Consider the following 22,212-nt stretch of genomic DNA (forward strand, 5'->3'; position numbering starts at 1 on the left):
TGCTTTTCTGTTAGTGTATTGTTTGTGTATACGTTCTGTAAAACATGTGCTCATGTATTCATTATTTCCACAGACACACAAACACACACACACATATATGTGTGCATATATATATATATATATATATATATATATATATATATATATATATATATATATATATATATATATATATATATATATATATATATATATATATATATATTCTGATGCCTTCTGACTAAAGTATCGTCCTTTCCTGTGAAATTTTCTTTCTTATTTTTATTACTTTTTATACATGAGTGTTTCCTTTTCAGGTTCCACTTCCGGTAATTTAAAATCTTGTTTCTGTTCTTCACCCTCCTCTTCTACCTCCTCTTGCATTTTCTCAGCGTAGATTATTAAATAACTTAAGTAATCACGTATCAGCGCACACAGACACGTATAATGTTCGTAAACCATTCGTATGTATGTAAATATCAAATGACAACGACTTCTAAAGATATATTTTCTGAAAATTGGTTCTCGTCTCACCAGCCAATGGGGAATCGTTTACAAAGAGGCCTTGCCAAAAAACCGAAGTTTTCAGCCAATGAATGGGGGTGAAAGAAACGTTGTGTATGGTAGAGGCCTGTCATTGGCCAAAGCAATTCCTATCCATACATCGGAATGCTCAGTTGCTCAGTGCTCACTTGCTTAGTGTAGTTCTAAACAAGAAGACGAACGGGTCATACAAACAATAGCTTACGAAATTAAGCATAGTGCTTGGGTAAGAACAAATTATTAGTTTTTCCTACATTTTAGGGGAATAATCTTGATTCCGTAGACCTTAGAGGTTTGAATAACCATTAGAAAGCTTTAAAATGTTATGAAATGAAGCAAATACCATAGGCGTTAAATTAAGCACTTGATTTTCTGAAAAATACTGGTAGATCGTTAAGTCCCTCAAGGCTGAATGCCATCCAAAGCCTAATTTTTCATTTTTCCCCAAAAATTCTGAGGTAGCTAATGATAGGTATGGTCCAGGGTCTATAACAGACCTTTTATTGCAGGGGTGGATAATAATCCATGCTGGGATTATTATTCTTTGCATGCAGTGTACCAAAAGCCAGTGATCTAGATTAAACGTGCTCTAACTTCCTAAATTGTAAAGCGCAGTTTGAAGGCCCCATGCCTTTAACAACACTTGGTGCAACTTGCAGCAACCCACAGACAGTTGCAATATTGGTGACGTCAACAGAGGCACAGTGGATTTCTCTCCCATGGGATCAATTGCAGTTTTGTTTCGTCTGTAAAAACTAATGTACTTGTGTCTTAAGCTTCAAATCGGGTACTTGCAAGGAACACCTTTCGGTTGGTTAAATTTTTAAAATTATTTTGAGACGTTATATGATCATGATGTCTTTATTCGTCCTTATTCGATATAAAAAAATGTGGCATTAATTACCTCACGACCAACTGCCAACATTACTTAGTAATTTGACAGTTAACCGGAAGTGAGATTGTTCGGCAGTCAGGTGAGCTAGTCGCCTGCCTTGCTCGAGGCGTGTGGACATATTCGTGTTAATGGCTAAAATCCTTTGAAGAATTTGAAAAATTCTTCTTATTTGGTGCTATTCAATCCGTAGGTGTTTCTGGGTAGCAAAGGCATTTTTTTATACTGTATTTCATTTCGTATTGGCAGAATTGATGTCAAGTGTTCAAATAGTGAAATTTAGTCTCGTAAACAACTAGGTATCTAGGGTATTGTCCCGTGATTATTACAGGTATTCCTGATCAATAAGGTCAATGTACCTTTATTTATATATTTTCTTTGGCATGGATTAAGTAAGTAAATAAGGTGACCTAAATATTATTGTACGTAGATAAGACCAAGAAAAAAGGCTTTACATTGATTGAGGACAGATCGAAATGTATGCCCACTGCTTGCGTTGACAACATATATGTAAATGGCAGCGTTTTAAGCAGCATCACATTATCTGCATTACACGTTGGAAAATGAAAGTATTTCTATAAATCTGAGGTTACAAGCAAGTTTGGTTTGAAGTAGCCAAACTGTATTACTTGGCAGTATTATAAATGTTATCATTTTATGACCCGCTCTAAAACTGTTGTCTGTTCGTGACTTCGTACTTGTCATCTTTAGTAAAAAATCATTCATATTGATTTCTGTTACAGGAAATAATCCGTAACTTAAATATAAATGAAATATTGAACTAAGCTAGAGTTCTGTTCGTTTTGATAGTAAATTGGTCATTTGAAAACCATGAATTCCTGACACTACTGGCCTAGTAAAATTCTTAGGATCTGTTTTTTCCAAGGCAATGAAAGGTATTTGTTGAAACTAATTACTACACCTCGTTTAAGCTTAAATAGTTTTCTGTCTGGGACAACGTAATTTAACAAAATCTCATGGCAACTGACATATGAATGAAGAACTCTTCATTTCGTAGCAATCTAAAATGACAACACTGAATGTTAGTGCCATTTAAGCTTTTTATATTTTATGATTATTATTGTAGTAAGACATTTAAAAAAAAATAATAAGGGAACTTTGTTCCTAGGGGAGAGTTAAGAAAGAAACTTCCATTGCTAATGTTGACGGTGTACAAGGAAATTGTTTTACGTCATCTTATCGTCAATTGCTTTTTTGGTAAATCTGGTGGAAAGGGACGAGGGATGGAGCTGGGGGCGGAAGGTTAGGGGAAGGTACGGGGCAATAAACGTAGTTGGTTTTAGATTAATATTATACTGAATTTGTTGTACGGAGCTTTTGTGATTAAGTGATTTTCTGTGATATAGGATATTCAAATATGGTAATTTTTCAGTTGTCAAAGTGGTGTGATATTAGCTGCATTGGTCTTCTTATTAGCTAGAGCCTCGATGGCCGAGTTGGTTAAGTCAGCAGCCTTGGACTTCTTAGAGGTCTGTGGCGCTGGTTCAAATCCGCAGCCGACCGGTCAGAGAGGCGGACACTTTGCTATCCGTGTAGACACCCCGGGATTATGTATGTAATCAACGGATAGGTTTGCTTAAAAAGCAGATGGGTGTTACAGACTATTACACACACAAACAAAGCCACTCCAACATCTAAAAACATAACAGACACCTCACACGTCTCGACTATCGACCTCTCCGCGTAACAACTCCTCGCTGCTGGGAGAAAGAGCGCTGGTGAACTGGTGCAATACATGTACACAATACCGGGGTCTAAGCGATGTCAGGCAGGGCAGCTGATTGGGACTACAAAGTCTACCCCAAAAGCCAAATCAAAGTCCTTCAAAAAGAAGGCATCACGGCGACCCCATATAAAAATGGGAACAAGCTAGGAAGAAGGAGGTCTTCTTACTAGCTAATTTTTATGGAAGTTAAAAGATCCATAGGTCTATATAACACCAAAAGGAAATCTGCTTAAACAGGTAATTACTACTGCTGTACCGATTAGCTTCTAAATTGGGAGTGCCATTACAAGCATGGTATCAGTTACTGATAAATGGTTAAGTAACTTCACATGAACATAACGGCATTAGTTTTTTAGTAATTTAAGAGAAACACTTTAGTCCTGGATTAAGCGAGCACTTGTTTCCATGATTTAAGTCTTAAATGGAAAACTTTCCTATAAGTGTCATGGATCATGAAGTTTGCGTGGGCAGGATGTGTCATTGATGGCCAGAGTACTTGAAGTATTTTTGAAAAATACTTCAAATCTTCTCAGGTACCAAATCTTGTGCTGGTCTTATGTTAGAGCATTTGTCGGTCAGGCTTAGCTGGAAGGTTTAGACCACCAGTGAGGAAAACAGTTTGCCACGATGTGCCGATTGGTCAACTATGGAAGTACCTTTAGATGTCAGTGATTGAGGAGGCATTATTTCAGTATGAAATGTTGCAGCATGTTAACATTAATTATATTAAATATCTGAAATAAACACTACTAGATAACAAAAATAACAAAACCTTTACAAAAGTAATTCATGAAGGAAATACCACATTCCCACCATTCTTTAAGAATTAGTCAATGTGCACATATTCTGATCAATCAGGTAAGTTCAAGATCGTGTTTAATATCAGAAAATGGTAAATGATGAGAATTGCGGGTTGAATTATGCATAAGTGAAGGGTATTCAAGTATTTCTCGTGTCACGCAGAGAGGCTTAAAACCTGTGCTGAGGAAATGATAAAAATGGCTCAGGAATTATAAGGTCCACTTTCTTTTTAACCTGAGACTTGCTCATCTGTAATCATCATTTGTACAGAACTGTTTTCCTAATGTAGATCCTTTTTTTTTTTACAGGCAAGGCATTGCCTCAAGGACTACGGCCGTTTCGAGTCGAGTGGTTTCAGAACATCCTTAAAGACGATTCGATGCAACCCACCGTCTTTCGAATTGTCCAAGTCATTAGTCACTTAATAAAACAGGTAAGAAACGTATTAGATATGACTACTGATGCTAAATCCTGAAACAGTATTTAAAAAATCAGTAAAGCCAATCACTTGACAGAGAGATAAGAAATGTCCTCCAGTAAAGCGAAATACGCTACGCGGTCTGTAACCGTAATAATAATCAGTGTTGGTGAGACATTCTACTCTGGCGTAAAAATAGCCGCCAATTAACTTTAAGGAACCGTTAGAATAAGCGTGATAATTTAGTACTTTTTCAGTTGTAAATTAGAATCGCGAAATTGGCATGCGAATCAAATATGTTCTTGGAAATTTAGATTTCTAAAATCAGCGTGTTAGGCTAAGCTATCGTTATTATAATAGAACCACCGAATTATCAAGTATATTATGGCAGTTGTAAAACGTGTTACTTATTTACGTAAGCTTCGATAAATTTGTGTATGTGTTGTTTGAGCGCCAATAAATATAACGCAACTGCTGCCATTTTGATTAAAGAAACTCGTGATCGTCTGAAGAGGTCTATTTTAGTGTTCTGTCATTTCTGTGGAAACGAACTGGATTGTAACAAATCGCTTCATAGATGAACTGAAAAGACTGCGTTTGTACCAAAAAGGCGGGATGAGGAACCAGGAACCACTTAAGCATTAAAATATGTAAACTAACGTTGAGGTTGAAAGCTATTCAACGTTTTGACAGGGCAGGAGTGGACAAATGACTTCGGTAAGTTTTTTTTTTTTTCTCCATCTGATTATTCCATAAAAGACGGGAACTTGGACGCCCAGGTATCTCAGTTCACTTCATAGACACCCTGCATTATTTGTAGAGATTTTTAGCCTCCAAATACTATACTAAGTCACCTAACACTGGTCCAATAGGATGTCTGTCTGTTAGGTGTCTGGGCGTTTTGATTGATTGATCACGTCTGATCCACGACAAAGCAGCTTGAAGTTTAGATTTTGCTACAGAATTATCAAGTGTCTAATTTTTGCTGAATGGCAAGGAAGTGTGCATCACTGTTTTTTACTTAATCAGTGCCAAATAAAAATATGGCTTATATACGGTGTATCAGAAAATACCTACTGTATATACAAACGAATATAATTAATTTTTTTGTTGGTTCGTCTAGTTTTCAGTAAAATGGAGGATGTATCCATGATAAAGCTTAGAGCCTCCACAAGACAACGCGCAGTGATCTGTTTAATGAATCCTTTTAAGTGTCATGGGTGAGATGGAAATAGGTTGTCCTTTCACTTTCCGATATTTCTACCATAATGCTGGTTTCCTCAGAATTTTTAGTAAAAAAGGGAAGGTAGAATATTTGACTTATGGGTCTAATGAATAATTTGGAAAGAATAAATGCAGTAACCAGTTTTGTTGGGGAACTGGAAAGATAATGTTAATAACCTGTACACTTCGTAAGACTTTTTTCAAAGTTTTTTATAACCAATTTACCTTCGAAGTAACAAGTTTTTACGTAACACTATAATGCAGTGATCGTATTGAGAACCATAGGTAATCAAATCTGTTGTTAAGAGTGACATCTGGATTGTTTAACATTTCATTCAAAGAGTCATTTGCCCGGAATGTTAGTTAGTTAGTGTTCCTGACCTTATAGCACTGAACCAAGCCTCATACAAGTGACATTTCAGGCTGCCTTGTCTAACATGCAATTAACCTCTATTAGTTATTTGCCATTTTATTTTAATTTTGCAATATGGTTTGTACTGATACGATTCACCCCCTATAGTCTGTGCAGTTTTCATACTACCTATTATATTTTGATCTCATTAAGGGAAAGATTAGGCTATATTTCATATTCCAGTAAGTTTTACTTTCAGCAGGGAATTTTTTCCCCCTCTGCAGGTTCATTGCTGAGTACTTTCTGAGTGAAATGAAAAAAAGCTAAACCAAATTCGAGACATTCTGATGGTACATAACGAAGGCAGAAGACAATTCACCACTTACGGAATGTATCAAAATCAGCAAACTAGAAAAAATTATGGGCAGAAGACAATGGCCAAAATTTCTGCTGCTGGCCAATTAAACAATTGGAGTCGAACTTAACAGAATTCTTTTTCTTTGCTCTTGTGTGCAAGCCCATTTCCCCTGCTTTTGGGTTTGCTACACAGCAGGCAGTAACACTGAGAATCTCGCTAATCCATTCATGCATATTACTTAACCCATTAGTACAGATCTCGCCATCCAGTGAGTCAAATACTGCTTAATGGTAATACGTGGCAATTAGTGGAGTTGGTAATGACAAGCAGGTCAGAACCATAGTTACTCCTGCCATTTACCATCAAATTTTATATAAGTAACTTACCAAGTAATTACATACTATAGTTTCGACTTTAACGGCAGCTTAGATTCAAAATTTCGCGGGTAGCACTTCAGTATTGTTTGTGTAGGTGATCAGCCCGTCCTACTAATGGAATACTGGAACGACCCAGCAAACAATTCTCATTCATTTTCTGCCGTCCGTGGTGGCAACATCTGGTCTGGAGGTAGTTTTTTATTTTATTTTACCGGATTCCGATGGATGATTCTGTAAATCAATCATCAGAATGTGTATGTTGTAGCCTTCAAGCTGAAATCTTTCAGGATGAGTTTTTTCTTACTTTGTTTTATGTTGATTCAGTCACCATTGTGCCGCTGGTAAACGACACCATTTGCATTGATGGTTTGTTTACCGGTTAGGCTTCTGGCGGCATCGATAATAGTTTTGTATTAAAAAAAATGTTAAAAAAATTTTTAATATTAAATCCTAAAATTTATCAAAATTCAAAATATGAATAATTTTCAGATGTGTCTACGGTTTCTGAGGTAGAATTTATCAAGGATACTTGTGGTTTTAGAATTTTGAAAATTGAACAACAAATAAAAAAGCCTTGTTGCTTTAAAGTTACTGTTATACCGTAAAACTTAGTTTTGAGGTATCGCATGGTAAAGTTTACACAACAAAATTTCCATTGTTGATGCATGTCAAGCTCTCTAATAACTCACCAAAGTTTGATTTCTGTTTTCTACTGGCATGCTTCTATGGTACTGGTCCCTTCACTTTCAGAATGCGATACTAACCCCTCTAAGGGGGGAAAGTTGTCATGAGGCACCACCTCACTCATTGTCACCAGGAAATTCAGAAGCTGCAAGCTTCATAGCCTGGGTCCCATATTACTTTAAGGCTTTTCTTCCTTCTTTTTGGGACTCTTGAACTACTTCGCAGTCTTGTGGTCTCCTTCCAAACTGTTGCTTTTCCTGCAGGTGATCCCATTATGTCTTCAGCTAAGCTGCTTTCCTCATACTCAGCGTTGTGCTTGCATGCAGCCATTTTCATAACCTATGATGACTCTTCTTAGTCCTTGAAATTTTCCTTTGGACACTTTGCCCATATTTTCCCATTGAAGGACTCGTTCAGATTCTGTGTCCTGCCTTTGATACATTTTAGTAACAATTCATCTGTAGTGAGGCTGTTGTAAACCTCTCTTATATGGTGTGTCACTTCATCGGGAATGTTTATCTTCACTTTCATACAAGTATGTGATCTTGGTTCTTTCCCCCTGGCTATATCTGCTTTGTAGAAACACCAAGACATCTCCCCATCTTGATACAAGTAGTGGTCTGGTTTTTCAACAGTGCTTGTCACATGATTCAAAGTTGCCAAACTATCATTCCTAAGTTTATGTACTTCATCTGATTTATACCATTTTGCTCTTTTTATCGCCGCCCTCAGGTACCTAACTAAGTGACCAATTTTGATGTCACTTAGTTTACCCTTTCCACCCAAGTATTTATGGAATCAAACTTTCCCAGACTTAGTTATATTCTTATTTACATATCTCTCCCTAAGATTTCTAAGTCTCTTGTCCAGTCTTTTGGAAAAATGGTTGATACATTCATCTTTGTGAACAAGATGTTCTTTGCCATATGGACCTTCTTTTTCATTCATCCCAATAACTCCATTATAAGTGCAAGTGCTTGATTTCCATCCCCTACAAACACAGTATATCTAATTTTTCTTTCTAGAGACTGACCCCATAACACTTTTGCTGCTTCAGCTTCCATTTGACCTGAACTCAAATAGAAATTTTTTTAACAGTTTCCACTTTCTTGATGAACTTCCGTGTCCTTTTCAAACTCCTCTTGGCTCAATTTTCTTTTTTTTCAACTCACTGTCACAGTAGTTGCAGTACAGTATTTTGAAAGAACATAAGCGTCTAAAATAAAGCCTGTGTAGGCTTCTGACACAACACCAATTCCAATATTTGAAGAGTGGCCCCGGGTCATCCAGGTGCCATCAAAAATGACTTCCACATCAAGTATTCCATTTCTGTCAGGATGAATACCTGCTTCTTCTTTTTTTTAGTAATTGAAAACACACTTATCCACTTTTTCTGGAGTTTCTGGTATCTACTGCTACCAATTAATTGAACATAGGCTTTATGTCTTACAAATGTTTTCTGTGCCATAGCACCTAAACCTATAACACCACACATTGTTTACAGCTGCTTGCCCACTTCTATTCAACAATGAATTATATACAAATTCAGTATTATTTGCAGTAACTGTAGATTTTGGTAAATTAGTTATGTTGCTTGTTTCAGCTTTTTCAGAAAACATGCTTTTGCCACATCCATCACATTTTATCATAATGTCACAATCAAAATTATGCTGAGTCAGAATCAGTTCACCTTTGCCATTACAGTTCTTCTCTGTACAATTTGCAATAGTAGAAACCATTCTAGTAAATACAGACTCCCTTACCATGGCTATTGGGTCACTTTTTGCCGATAACTGCTCCTGTACATTTTCTCCTCCATCTTCTCCCTCTTGTGGGTCAAGTTCACTTAGCAATTGTTTCCTCATTTCAGCAGGAGACTTTTGAGAGACATGAAGTTTTCATACTACAACTAATATTGTAATACTTACCTGAACACCTGAATTAGCCCTGGTCACTGACCAGCCCAAACTATATCCCCATAATTTTACCCACAAAATGGGTAACTAACTGTCAGCGTTACCAACTCTACAGGAAAAATCTTGTCAAAGTACCGTTGACAGCGCTGCTGCAATACCGGCTGACAAAGGCCAACATCCCCAGCTGAGTACTCACTATCAAAAATTGAAGTGGGGAGGAGGGTGGGAATCATTCAGGTGTTCAAGTAAGTATTACAATATTAGTTTTATTATGAAAACTTCATATTACAATACACTCCCTGAACACCTGAATTAGCCTGATTAACAAAATTTTCAAGGAGGTGGGATCAATCTAATTCAGCCCGACCTGTCAACAGAGAAAAGCATGTAACTCATTATCAACCTACTATGTGTAAATGAATGTGTCCTCACCTGGTTATTCAACTCGTTAGGTGAGGATGCCTGTAGAGAGAGTACCAAACGTCAGTCTCGTGTCTAAGGTACTGTCTGAGTCAAGCTGCCTCCCATGTGGTATTCTATACCTCTCATGAATGGAGGGGAAAAGATGAACCTCCTATGTTGCTATTCAGAGCCTCTCATGTATGGAGCAGAAGTTGAGTGTGCAAGACCTTCAAGTTCTTCACTGCTCGCTGACGCAGATGGCTGTGCAGAAGAGGTTGAAGATAATCCAACCTGGTCATCCGGATCTGCCTAACCTCAAAGGCCTAATGACAAATTAATACTCTCAATATGAACCCCGACCAACAGAGACTCTTAAGTTCATTAGACTACCATTGACTACCTAAAAACTCCCCACACCCTGACATTACAATCTAATTATAAAATTGAGTTGGCGGCAACAAAAGGACCCAGCGAGTAACCCTTCTCTGAAGAAAACTGAATGTCTCTAAGGTAGAACGTCGTGAAAACCGACACTGACTTCCAAGTAGCTGCCTCCAAGATTGCTGACACCGAAAAATTCCTCAAGAAGGTCGAAGAAGTAGCCATTCCCCTGATACTATGCACCCTTGAATGCAAAGAAGAACTCAGAGTCCGAAAGCGATGAAGAACCCTCCGACGCTTGACTAATGACCTCTCGCAAGAAGAAACTAATTGCATTTTTGGAAATGGGATGAGATGGATACTGAGGGGAAGCAAATAAGGCTCTCAGACGAGGCAAAAGTTTCTCAGTACGAGACAAACTTTGAGAGGCTTAACCGGACACAGCAGCATTTCGGACCTGTCGCCTCCTATGAAATCATCCAATGGTGCAACTTTAAATGCTCTAGGAGGTGGATTCATTTCTGATTTGGATTTAGCAACAAATTCCAGCAAGTACAAAAGAAAAATATCCTTCCCCGAAAAGGATACTGTCCTAGACACTGCCCGAACCTCTCCAATTCTTCTTGCTGTAGCCAGAGCAACTAAAAATAACTCCTTCTTGGTTAACTGCCTTAAGGACAACGACTCTAAAGGTTTGAATGATGAAGAACTTAACAAACTTAAAACAGCCGCAAAATCCCATGAGGGGTGCCTGGAGTGGAAAAATTGGATACTCTACAGTATTTTAAAAGATCTTAATAGATCATGTAAAATTCTGCTGGTCAAAAGCTCAGGTAGATGAAACCAGAACGTGCTGCTGAGCATCGACCTATAACCAGCAATTGTAGAATAAGATAAATTTTTTTTTTTTTCTCAAGAACAAGAGGAAGTCTGCTACTCTCACCACTGACAGACGAGAAATGCTATGCCTCTCTTTTCGGCACCAACTATGGTACATCGCCCACCTGGCCTGGTAAAGTTTCCTAGTTGAACTTCTCAGACAGAAAGACAGTTGGTGAGCCACTGCCTCAGAGAGTCCTGGATGACAGGCTGCTCGCTGGACAGTCTCCAAGCAGCTAGCTTCAGCACGCGGAGGTTCCATTGGAAGTAATGGAAATGAGCGTGTCTGAGAAGATCTTTCCTCTCTGGAAGGAATACTGGGACTTCTGTCAGCATGTCCAGAAGGTCTGGAAACCAAGGTCTTTGGGGCCAGAACCTGCATAGCAAAGTCATCTGCGTGTTGACACTGTTTCTGAGTTTGATCAGGACTTTCTGGATCAACCCAAAAGGAGGGAATGCATACGCTTGCGGGTTGTCCCAGGAGTGCAGCATTGCATCTGTCCCGCAGGACATGGTGTCCACTACTGGGGAGAAGTAAACCGGAAGACGGAAATTTAACCTGGTGGCAAAGAGATCCACTGTCGCTGGCCATCTCTTCAACAGAAGTTGAACTTCCTCTTGAACTAGAGTCCATTCGCCCCCAAGAACTTCCTGCGAACAACTCAACGTGTCTGCCAAGACATTGAGTTTCCCCAACACGAATTGAGGGATGAGAGAAACTCTGCGGTCCTTGCACCAACGGAGAACTCTTTGTGCTATGTCGTTTAATGCTTGCAATTTTGTCCCCCCCCTTTCTTGAGATATGACACTGCTGTAACGTTGTCGCAAAACAGCGCTACTATCTTGTTGCTTACTTGCTCTGAGAAGCAACTTAGAGCCTCTTCTACTGCTCACAACTCTTGGAAATTTATGGACTCCTCTCGATCCAGATCCCTCCAAAGGCCTCGGGCCTGAAATTCCTCCAGGGTCGCACCCCAACCCCGATCTGAGGCATCTCTGTACAGATGAACATCTGGAAGAGAGGAGTCCAATCTTACGCCAATAGTCAGATGATGTTCTTCTGACCACCACCGAAGATCCTTCAGGCAAGAGTTGTCCAAGACTATGAACGCCTTCTCTTCCCAAAAGTCCCAGCAATTCCTGAGACACACCTGCAGAGAACGCATCTGGAGACGAGACCCTGGAACTAAAAGCGAAAAGGAGGACATTCGACCAAGCAAGCTTTTCCACAGGGCTCACTGGTTGAGCTCTGTTTGACAGGAATACCTCCAGTTGTCTTAGAATCACCAGAGTCCGCTCTTCTGTCGGGAAAGCCCTCAAAAGACGAGTCTGAATTATCATCCCTAAATAAGTCTTGACTTGCGCTGGAATTAGTGAGCTTTTGTCTAAATTGACTCGAATTCCTAAAGTTTGACACAGGTTCAGTAGAAAATCCCTTGCCTGCAACACCCCGTCCACAGACAAAGCCTGAACCAACCGATCGTTGAGATATCTCCTCATCCGAAAACCCTGACGATGCATTATGTCTGAAATAGGAGACATTACCCTCGTGAAAACCTGAGGTGCTGTGGTCAGGCCGAAGCAGAGGACTTTGAACTAGAGTGTTTCAGTTGGACTTGAGAAACAAAGGAACTTCCGAGATTCCTGATGAATCGGAACCTGGAGATACACATTCTTGAGGTCCACTGAAATCATCCAATTGTCTCTCCGAACAGACCTGCGCAGCACCGACTGCGAAGTTTCCATGTGAAACTTCGTCGAGACTATCAACCAGTTGAGACCCGAGAGATCTATAATGGGTCTCCAAGATCTTCCCACTTTTGGGGCCATGAAGATTTGGCTGTAAGAACTCGGAGAAGGGGGAGCGAGCTCTAATGCTCCCTTCTCTAAAAGGGCTTGGATCTCTGCCGCCAAAGCTATTCCCTTGATGGAGGATGGGGAATAACTGGGAAGGTAAACCGGGGAGCCGGATAGAGGAGGACAGGAATGAAAAGGGACTCTGTACCCCTCCCTTAACACCTCCACTACCCGACTCTCTGCGCCCCACTCCTTCCAGATGTTCCAGAAGGGAGTAAGGCAACCTCGTACAGGCACAAGCGAAGGGAACATCTACTTTTGAAAACCATTCTTGAACGAAGAAGGTTTTGATACTGAGGCAGGAGTTGAACTCTTGGAGGCAAAACGGATCTTCTTCGTTGATCTTACAGGAGACTTAGAACTTGATCGCTCAGCTGGAGATGGCATTGTGGACCCTTTAGGAGATCTGGAACTTTGGGCTGCTACCCGACTCATAGCCTGTTGTGACTCTACTGCCGATGTCGAAGACACAAAGCTTACCATGAAAGAGACATCCTCCTCTCTAAAAAGACTGTTGCTGAGTGCAAAGGGAGACCTCAACAGAACCCTCTTATGAATCTCCAGATAATGAGGAGGCAGATGATTCAAAAAGAAATCCCTCCTCTTCTTTCCAAAGAACGTCGTACAGCCAGCAGAAATGCTAGCCTGGTAAGCCAACCCCCTTAGAAACTGAAGTGATGAGGATATCAGACAATGCAGGATCGGAGGGAGTATACCCATCCTGTTTAAGGAACCCCATTAACCCGGACAACATCCACATAGAGTGGGACAAGGCTTCCGACTGGCTGCGAAAAGTGTTCTCCGAGATACAAGCCTCCCTAGATGTAGCTGAGACCAGACGATTTGACGAAGGAACGCGAGAGAGAAGAGCATCAACAGATTCGTTGAGAGGAACCCTGACACCCGCAGAAGGGTTTCCCACTACCTTGTAAAACCCCTTCCGAATAGGAAGCAAGGTTGAATCCTGCTTACCCGACCCGATAATAGCAGCTAACCTAGAGTCCGCCTCCCTCAACGCTTGCTCGACTCGGCCAAACCAGACCAGCTCCTTTGACGTTTGAGAGACTACCAGTTTTGTTGCATACACTGATTTGAACATCGCTTGATTTGATTGCGTAGGCTCCTCAGGAGCCTTGGACTGCTGATAAAGGGAATGGATAAAGTCCACCATCCGCTGATACTCGCTCTCAATAGCTTGAGAAAAACTAATATCCGGAACTGGATCCTCCTCTTCAAAGGAACATTCTGTCAGACTGGTCCGACCTAACCGGAACAGGAAAAGAGCCAGGCTGACCACTAGCAAACGCTGAACTCAAAAACCTGGGTGCACGAGACGGACACCTGGCATACCTGTCGCGAGCATACTCAAGCCAACCATAGTCGGTTGCACAAACCCTGCACTACCCAGCGACGATGACTCAACACCTGGGCCGGCCACACCTGGGCGACAAACACCCACCCCTGAGAGCGAAGAGGCCACAACACCCGGACGAATCAAACCCGCATGAGAACGGGAATCCGGAACTGAAGTCACGCTAATTAAGGAAGAAGGAGGAAAAACTCCTTGATGACCCGGAATCAAAACGTAGACGGAGGAACCAGGAAAAGTTGAGAAAGAAGAAGAAGGAGGAGGAGGAGGAGGGAAGAAGGAAGAAGCCACACTCGGAGTAACCACAAGAGTGCCTACCACTGACGTTGGACAGGTGGAGAACATACCAACTGGTCCAGAACTCAAAGGAGTTTCTAAGAGCAAGCTACAAGCTATCGAACCCAAGGTAACCGAAGAAGGCAAATTACCAGCTATCCTAGTGAATGGAGAGGCTGAGGAAACTATCGGTATTGATACACTGAATGCTGGCGCGGGTGAACCGCCAACTGCCGTAGCATCTGCGAGAATCGAGGTGGATACATTACGGTCAGAACCCCGTAAAGGATGAAAATTAGTTGCTGACACCTCCGCACCACCTGGGAAATATCTAGATTGGATGCCTGAGAAACTACAGGATTCACAGATGGTGATAAAGAAGATGGATCCGCTAAAGGTACACCCTCCCTTAAACCCGAAGAGAGAGAGGGAGCCGCTGAAGCTCTAACATTACAGGGTTGAACCAAAAAAATCTTTGCTCTGCTGAGTTAAAGGCAAAGAAACAGGATGAGCAAGAAAAGACCCCAAAGAGCCCTCCGAAGAGTGGACTGAAAAAGAAGATTGAGTAAGGGCAGTGGAAGAAGGCTTAGAAGAAACTGGGGAAAAGGAAAATTCTGAAGCAGCCGAAGAGGCCCTAGATTTCAAAGAAAGAAAATAGACCGATTCTGTTCCCCCTTGATAATCTTGATAGACATTGTTAGCAAATTCAGGAAAATTCTTCAAGACATGATCATGAATGTTGGATAAACCAAAATTAAAACCCTGCCTAACTAGTAATCTATAACCTTTAGAGAGACCCAGCAAATCTGCATTATATTCAGCAACATTGAAAACCCGATCACCAGAATTACCACTACTGCAAGACAAAAGAAATTTATCCCCCAAAGGAAAAGGAACCTTGGAAGAAGTATTCCCCAATAATTCAGAACCAGACAAACCCGAAACCAAATCTGAACAATCATCCATGGATTTAGACACCTTCCGTTGCAAAGAGCACGAAGCAGGAAATAAAACTGAAGATGGATCTAAAGGAGAAGCCGAAACATTAGAAACCCCAACCAAACTGGAACCCGAAGAGGACTGCACCTTCAACTTCTCCTCCTGAATACTTCCTAAATTACTATTCCTACTCATCTGTGTCATACCTAATTCTATATCCACCTTAGAACTTACACTTTGAGAGGGAAGGGGGAAATCTGATGCCAACACTGACTGCTTTGCGCCAGGAGGGCCAGCAGAACTTACCTTCAAGGTTTACGGTTCTCCATGACCCCCTGCACCCATTAGGGCTGGTTCTAGAACAGGTGGGGAGGCTGAGAAAGAACAATTAGAATCAACACCACTAGTACTACTATCACTATCTTAATTTCAGTTAATTTAGTCATAAGGCTAGCAAATAGACTAGATAAACTAGATGGTAACTTGTCTTTTAACTTCTTGAATAACTCAGACTCTAACGCTTCCTTATCAAGTGCCTGTACCTCTACAGCTGGTTCTGACCTACACTTACTTTTAGAAGCTAAGGATTTTCTGTGCTTTACATAATCTTCCATCTGATCTACCGACCAAGACGTACACGCGTCACATCTTACTGACACTACATTGAATCTTTCTACATGATATACAAAGAGAATGTCTATCATGCTTGAGGGTACTCATCTTATGCTTGCAGGCCATGCATGATCGATGAGCGGTAGCATCTCCAGCAGTAGAAAGTGTGGTTGTCAAGGCTGTAGCAGAAGTGGAAGCAGCAGCGCTAACAGACAGCGACGTCTTCCTGTCTGATATATCCATCTCAAAGTCCAAGAACAAAGCCAAAGATAAAACTGGGAGAGAAGTTCCAACCAGTCATTAAAGTACAAATCCAGGAGAAAAGGACAAAAAACAGTCCAAGTCATTATCTGATATCCAAGGTATTTATAAGGGGGTCGGGCTAAAGACCAAAAAGTTTGCCTGATGCAGGATACATCCACACAGCACGGCGAACTAATAACAATTGGGGATGTCGGCAGCAGCATTGTAAATGGTACTTCAGGTAACTCATTTGACAAGATTTTTCCTGTAGCGTTGGTAATGCTGACAATTAATTACCCACTTTGTGGGTGAAATTACGGGGATATAGTTCGGGTTGGTCAGTGACCAGGGCTAATTTAGGTGTTCAGGGAGTGTATTGCAATACATTTTTTATATATATCATTAGGAATGTCCATTGCATTACCTTCCGTATCACTACTCTCTTCCATTTCTTCTTCATTGGCATCATCTGATAAACAGAGCTTATAATCATCATCATCACAACACCAATCATCATCTCCACCAGCATCACCACCATGGTTTTTTACATAGAAGCATCAGCTGACTTCGATGGCAGCCACTCGTGAGTTGAGTCATGTTTATCAAACACTACATTTTCTTCACTGAATTTTCTTTCTTTTCCAATCTTTGATGTCTCTGTTTATCTAATAACCTTGCACGGCTTTTCTGCCAACTCTCAAACCATTTCTTCTGTGACAGTTTGCGTGAATAGCAAAATAAAAACAATGAAAAGATATAGCACTAACTGGCAACTTTTTGGAGCACACGTGCAACGTAACCTTACATGAGCCAAGTCTATGGGTGACGGAAGGTATCTGGCTGGTTGAGCTACCTCCATACCTCTTCGTTCAATGTCGACTGACAAAGGATGGGAAAAATATTGTATAAAAATGTTGATTATCTATGCCAAATTCATGTAAAATGAAGCACAACGAAAGGACATCATGATTTCATGACTATTTTTATTAGGAATACTTTCACAAAAAGGCATTTTTTACCCATTTTAAGGTTAGATAGAGCGTTTATATTTTACGTCTGGCAGCAGCACACGCAACAGTTACCAAAAATGATTAAAACAGAAAATCGACCTCTGCACTTAAAACCACCTCCCGGGTAACATGGAGGGGCTCACCTTAAAAGTAACTCTCGGATGTTACAACATTTCATTATAAAAGTAAACTGCATGTTATGCATTTTCATTAGGCCATAATTTTGGCAATTTATGAATTGTTTTCCAGCTATAAACTGCTAGCGAGCCACCAATAATAGTTTTGTTCTTAAAAGTAATTTTCGAGTGTTAGGACACTCCTTTATAAAGTAATTGGTCTAGACACTCTATTATAAAATAATTGGTTTATGTTAGGCTTTTCATTAGGCCATAGCCTTTGCAATTTATGCATTGTTTTGCAGCCATAGTATACTAGCAAGCTGTAGATAATAGGTTTGCCTTAAAAGTAATTCTCGGATGTTATGGCATTCCATCATAAAGTAATCAGCATATGTTACGCCTTTTCAATAGGCATTAGCTTTTGCAATTCATGAACTGTTTACTGACCATAGGCTACTGGCGAGATGCCGATAATGTTTTTGCTTTAAAGTAATTTTCAGATGTTATGACATTGCATTACTATCTTTCATTAGGCCATAATTTTGCCAATTTATGATTTGTTTATTGGACATATGCTTCGCGCAAGCCACTGATAATTGCCTTGAAAGTAGTTGTTGGGTATTTTGCCATTTCATTAAGCCTGTAACTTTTGCAATTGTGATTTATTTACCGGACCTATGCTTCCTGGAAGCCGCCGGTAAGTAAATATTTGACATAACTGTCACATCTGCCTTTCTGGAACTCAAAGTGTAAGGCAGAAAATAGTAAGGAGCGAATTGGGGTTTTTTGTTGGCTGCTACGAGTTGACGTTCTCAACAGCCGAGAACCACCTCACGCTACGAACATTGCTGGCTGGCACTGATCTCAGGCGCCAGCTTCGCCCTCAGCACTCTCTCTCCTGTGCTCGGCACCAGCACTAGCGCCTGGCGCCAATTCTCTCCTACTAGCCGTCTTACCACATGCTCCCGCACCTGGCTCCCTTGCTTCCCTTTCCATACCTTTGCCAGTCTTGTGTCTTGGTTATACGGATGTTAACCTTGTTATAGTGAAGTGTAGTGCAGTGGAGGACTATTCGTCCCCCGATGCTCCTAGACAGAAGGTCCCTGTCAAACTCCCCTGCAAACCTGGGAGGAGGCAAACGAAGTCCAAGAGAGGTCGGGGGGTTTCACACGTGTTGTTGGCCCCCCTCAGTCGAGCCTGTTGCTGTCCCAGGTATCAGCAGACAGCCACTGGAAAGGCACCTTGTTGTATGTGTAGTGGAGGAGGTAACTATCCAGCCCTATCAGATTTCATAAACCCATACTGTCTGTCCATGTGAGTCTGAAAGGGTTTTACCCCAGATAGTTACCCCTCAGTCGATCCTGTTGTCTGCTGGTCTCGACAGAACACCATTAAAAAGGTGTCCATAAAGATGTGCTTGCTTTTGCCGTAGTGGCGCTGATGGCATTTTTTCGGTTTACGGATCCAAGTGTGAACAAGATTAGGATTCCAGTGTGAACAAGAGGCTCCATTGACACTTTCAGGATCCCAATGTGGTTAGTTATGGATCAGAGTTTAGACTAGTGATGTCAATGGCATTTTTTCGGATTTATCTCAGCCATTGTAAAGATATATTTCCCAGTTTTGGTGCGTCAGTGGTTATCGGCATTGCTCTCCAAATCTGGACAGAGTCAGAGAGCCCCAGGTTCCAAGCTAACTAGTTCCAAACTTCCGAGCACCCAAATTCTGAGCTCCCAGCTTCTAAGAGACCAATTTCTGAGCACCAAAATTCGGAGCTCCCAACTTCTGACCCCCTTAATGAGAGACTGCCGTGACGTAGTCACATGGCTCCAGCATAGAATATTCCTTCTCATGCTGTAGATTTGTGACGGACAAGGGGGCTCTCGAACGAGGGGAAATCATTCCCCCCGTTTGACTTTAAATGTCTCTCTGTCCTCTTTTTCATCTACTCCTTTTTTACTTCTTCCTCCAACTTATTTTTCAGCTCTCTTCCATCTTCCTATCCTCCTGCTATGACTACCACTTCTATTTTTTTTTTTCTCCGAACTCTTTGGCTTACGTAGTGTGGATATTTCCACCTTCATTAAATTTCCTGTCTGTGTGAAAGGAAAGGGCATCATACCTGGGATTGGGGTTCACGTTCGAAGCTAAATGTGGGAACTGTGATTGGGAGCGTCACCCAATCCGATGATGTTTGGACCTGAAGGGTGTTAGTATGATGTCATATTAACACCCTGAAGATGGAACTATCCCTGAGATCAGCCCATGGATTCTAGGGGTGGGCTGTTATTAGGGGTAGGACTCGTGGCATATTTTCCGGTATGCCCACCAACATAGTCAGAGTGGGGATGATTGTATTCTAGTAATAGTCTCGGTCCCAACAAGCGGGTCAGGCTTACACTTATGCCTCTCTGGTATGTTGGTGCCATGCCTTTTTGGATAGGGTAAGGGGTGGACATCTGGGAGTCAGTTCCTACTGGTTTCGTTAGCTGAGAATAGGGCCCCATGAAAAGTCAATGGTGCCTCTTCAGTGTTCACCAGTAGTGTTTTTTTTTTTTTTAACCAATTTTTTCATGGAAGGTCCCCATGTTGAAATCGGTACCCCTAGGCCAAATGACAATCAGACACGGTTGACGACCCAATGCCAGGCAAGAAGGAATACAGCCAGGAATCCCCAACAAAAAGCATCTGGTTCCAGTATTGTCACACTGGAACCATTTGCAATAAAGAAGAGCAAGAAGTATGAAATAGTTCCTGGGGTCTTTGTACCCAACTCATATGAAAAATATCTAAATTTAAAGATTAATGGTGACAATATTGATATTTTTGAGGTAAACAGGGAAATTGTAAAATGCTGTGGCAGACAACCAAAAATATCCCCTCAGAACAGTAATATGCTCCTGGCAGAGACTATCTCCCCAGAGGAAAGCATGAAGTTGATGAGTTTGTCGGTCCTTGCAGGAGTTACGGTGGAGTGCATTCCCCACTCCAGCTTGAACTCCAGCAAGGGTTTGATTTATGCCCCTCAGCTAATGGGTTTCTCTGAGGAGAAACTTGCAGATGAATTGAAAGATCAGGGTGTAATTAAGGTGAACAGGATCACAAAGAAGGTGGATAGAGATCGGATACCTCAACCTACCTTAATATTGACGTTCAATACTTTAAGACTCCCAGAGTACATCTCTGCAGCCTGGCATAGATACAAAATAAAACAGTACATCCCGAGGCCCAGAAGGTGGTTTCCATTGCCAACATTTCGGGCACACCCTTCGGACGTGCTGGTCCAAAACACAAGAAAATCCTGCGGTTTGTGTGTGCACAAGGGAACCTAAATGTGTTCACTGTGGTGAGGGACATGCATCATCACCTCAACAGTGTGATATATATTTATTTGAAAAAGAAATTTAGGCGTTAAGAGTGATGTAAAGGATAACTTTTAAGCAAGAGAGAAAGCAAAAGCTAAGATTGTAAGACCAGGTCTAAGTTTTGCCTCGGTAGTAGCAAAACTTAGAAACCAACAGAAAGAGACAAATAAACTAACCAAAATAAGAAGCACAAAGGTAGAGTCAAAGAATCGCTGAAAAGACGCCTAACAGATTCATCAGAATCTATTGATGGTAATGCAAAGACAAGGTTCAGTAGAACCAACAAGGAAGACGTCAACATAGAGCTAAGAAAAACTGAAGTGTCAGTTGAGACACACCCTCCTCCATCTGCCTTTTTGGAGGCAGGGCCAGCACTCGCTGGCCCGGCCCGGTGCCAGCTTCTGTTGGTGCCAACTCCTCTTTGGAGGACAAACCAGCAGATGCTGGTCCCCCGGCGCCAGTCCTTGCTGGTGCTTCTGCCTCTTTAAAGGCAGAGATGGCTACTGCCACGAATAGCAAGATAGATGAGGTGGTCTCTTTAGAGAACACCTCTGCTCTCCTCGTCTTGATTGAGATGGAGAGAAAAGAAACTAAAAAAAATCCTCAGTGTCAAAGACACTGAAGGAAAGGATGTTGGCTCTTTCAAGGTGGTTTTTCCCCCAAAGAAGCCAACAAAACTGCCCATTAGATTGCCTTCCCCAAGTAGAAAAAAGAACCCTCCCAATCTTGTAAAAAGGAACCATACTGATAGTCCCAGACGGAAATAAATTCACTTCCATAATTCAGTGGAACTGTCAGGGACTCCAAGCAAAGTATGAGAAGTGAGGCTTTTGCTCTATGAGCATTCTCCTGTAGGGATATGTTTGCAAGAGAACATGCTAGGTGAATATACCCCTTGTCCTAGGGAATATGTTCACTTCAGAACTGAGTTTGATTTGGAAGTGGGAAATGATGGTGGATCCCTCATCTACATCTGTCAAGATACTCCACACTACAAAGTAAAACTAAATACTCCTCTTCAAGCTATGGCTGTACGGATTAATTTAAGAAGGCAATATACTATATGTTCCCTTTATATTCCACCCAATAGTCATGTCTCCCGAGAAGACTTAATATCCTTAATGTGGCAACTACCAGAGCCATTTCTTCTTCTTGGTGACTTCAACAGCAGACACCCATTGTGGGGAGATGTAACATCAAACCAAAAAGGGAATATGATGGCATCTATTGTAGAAAATGAAGATACCTGTATAGGCCTTCTTAATACTGGAGAACCTACCCATTATCACATTCAGACTGGCACTGTCTCCGGCATTGACCTTTCAATTTGTAGCTCTAATTGCAGTGTTGATTTTAATTGGAGAACAAGTGATGACTGGCATACCAGTGACCATTCTCCAATTATAATCAGCACCAATGATGGTCCACCTATCCCAAGATCACCACGATGGTGCTTAGAGAAAGCAAAT

The 22,212-nt window shown here is 41.2% G+C and overlaps 1 long non-coding RNA gene across 1 annotated transcript in view; it reads left to right on the forward strand.

Moving 5' to 3' along the window:
- Positions 1 to 612: 612 nt before the first annotated feature.
- Positions 613 to 22,212, forward strand: part of LOC136840367 (uncharacterized) — a 37,768-nt gene continuing 16,168 nt past the window's right edge. The window contains exons 1-2 of the long non-coding RNA XR_010853610.1: positions 613 to 748; positions 4,271 to 4,395. This is a non-coding gene — a long non-coding RNA (uncharacterized lncRNA). The remainder of the gene's footprint in view (positions 749 to 4,270; positions 4,396 to 22,212) is intronic.

The sequence above is a fragment of the Macrobrachium rosenbergii genome, chromosome 7 (genome assembly GCF_040412425.1).
Source record: "Macrobrachium rosenbergii isolate ZJJX-2024 chromosome 7, ASM4041242v1, whole genome shotgun sequence".
Classification (NCBI taxonomy): Eukaryota; Metazoa; Arthropoda; class Malacostraca; order Decapoda; family Palaemonidae; genus Macrobrachium; species Macrobrachium rosenbergii.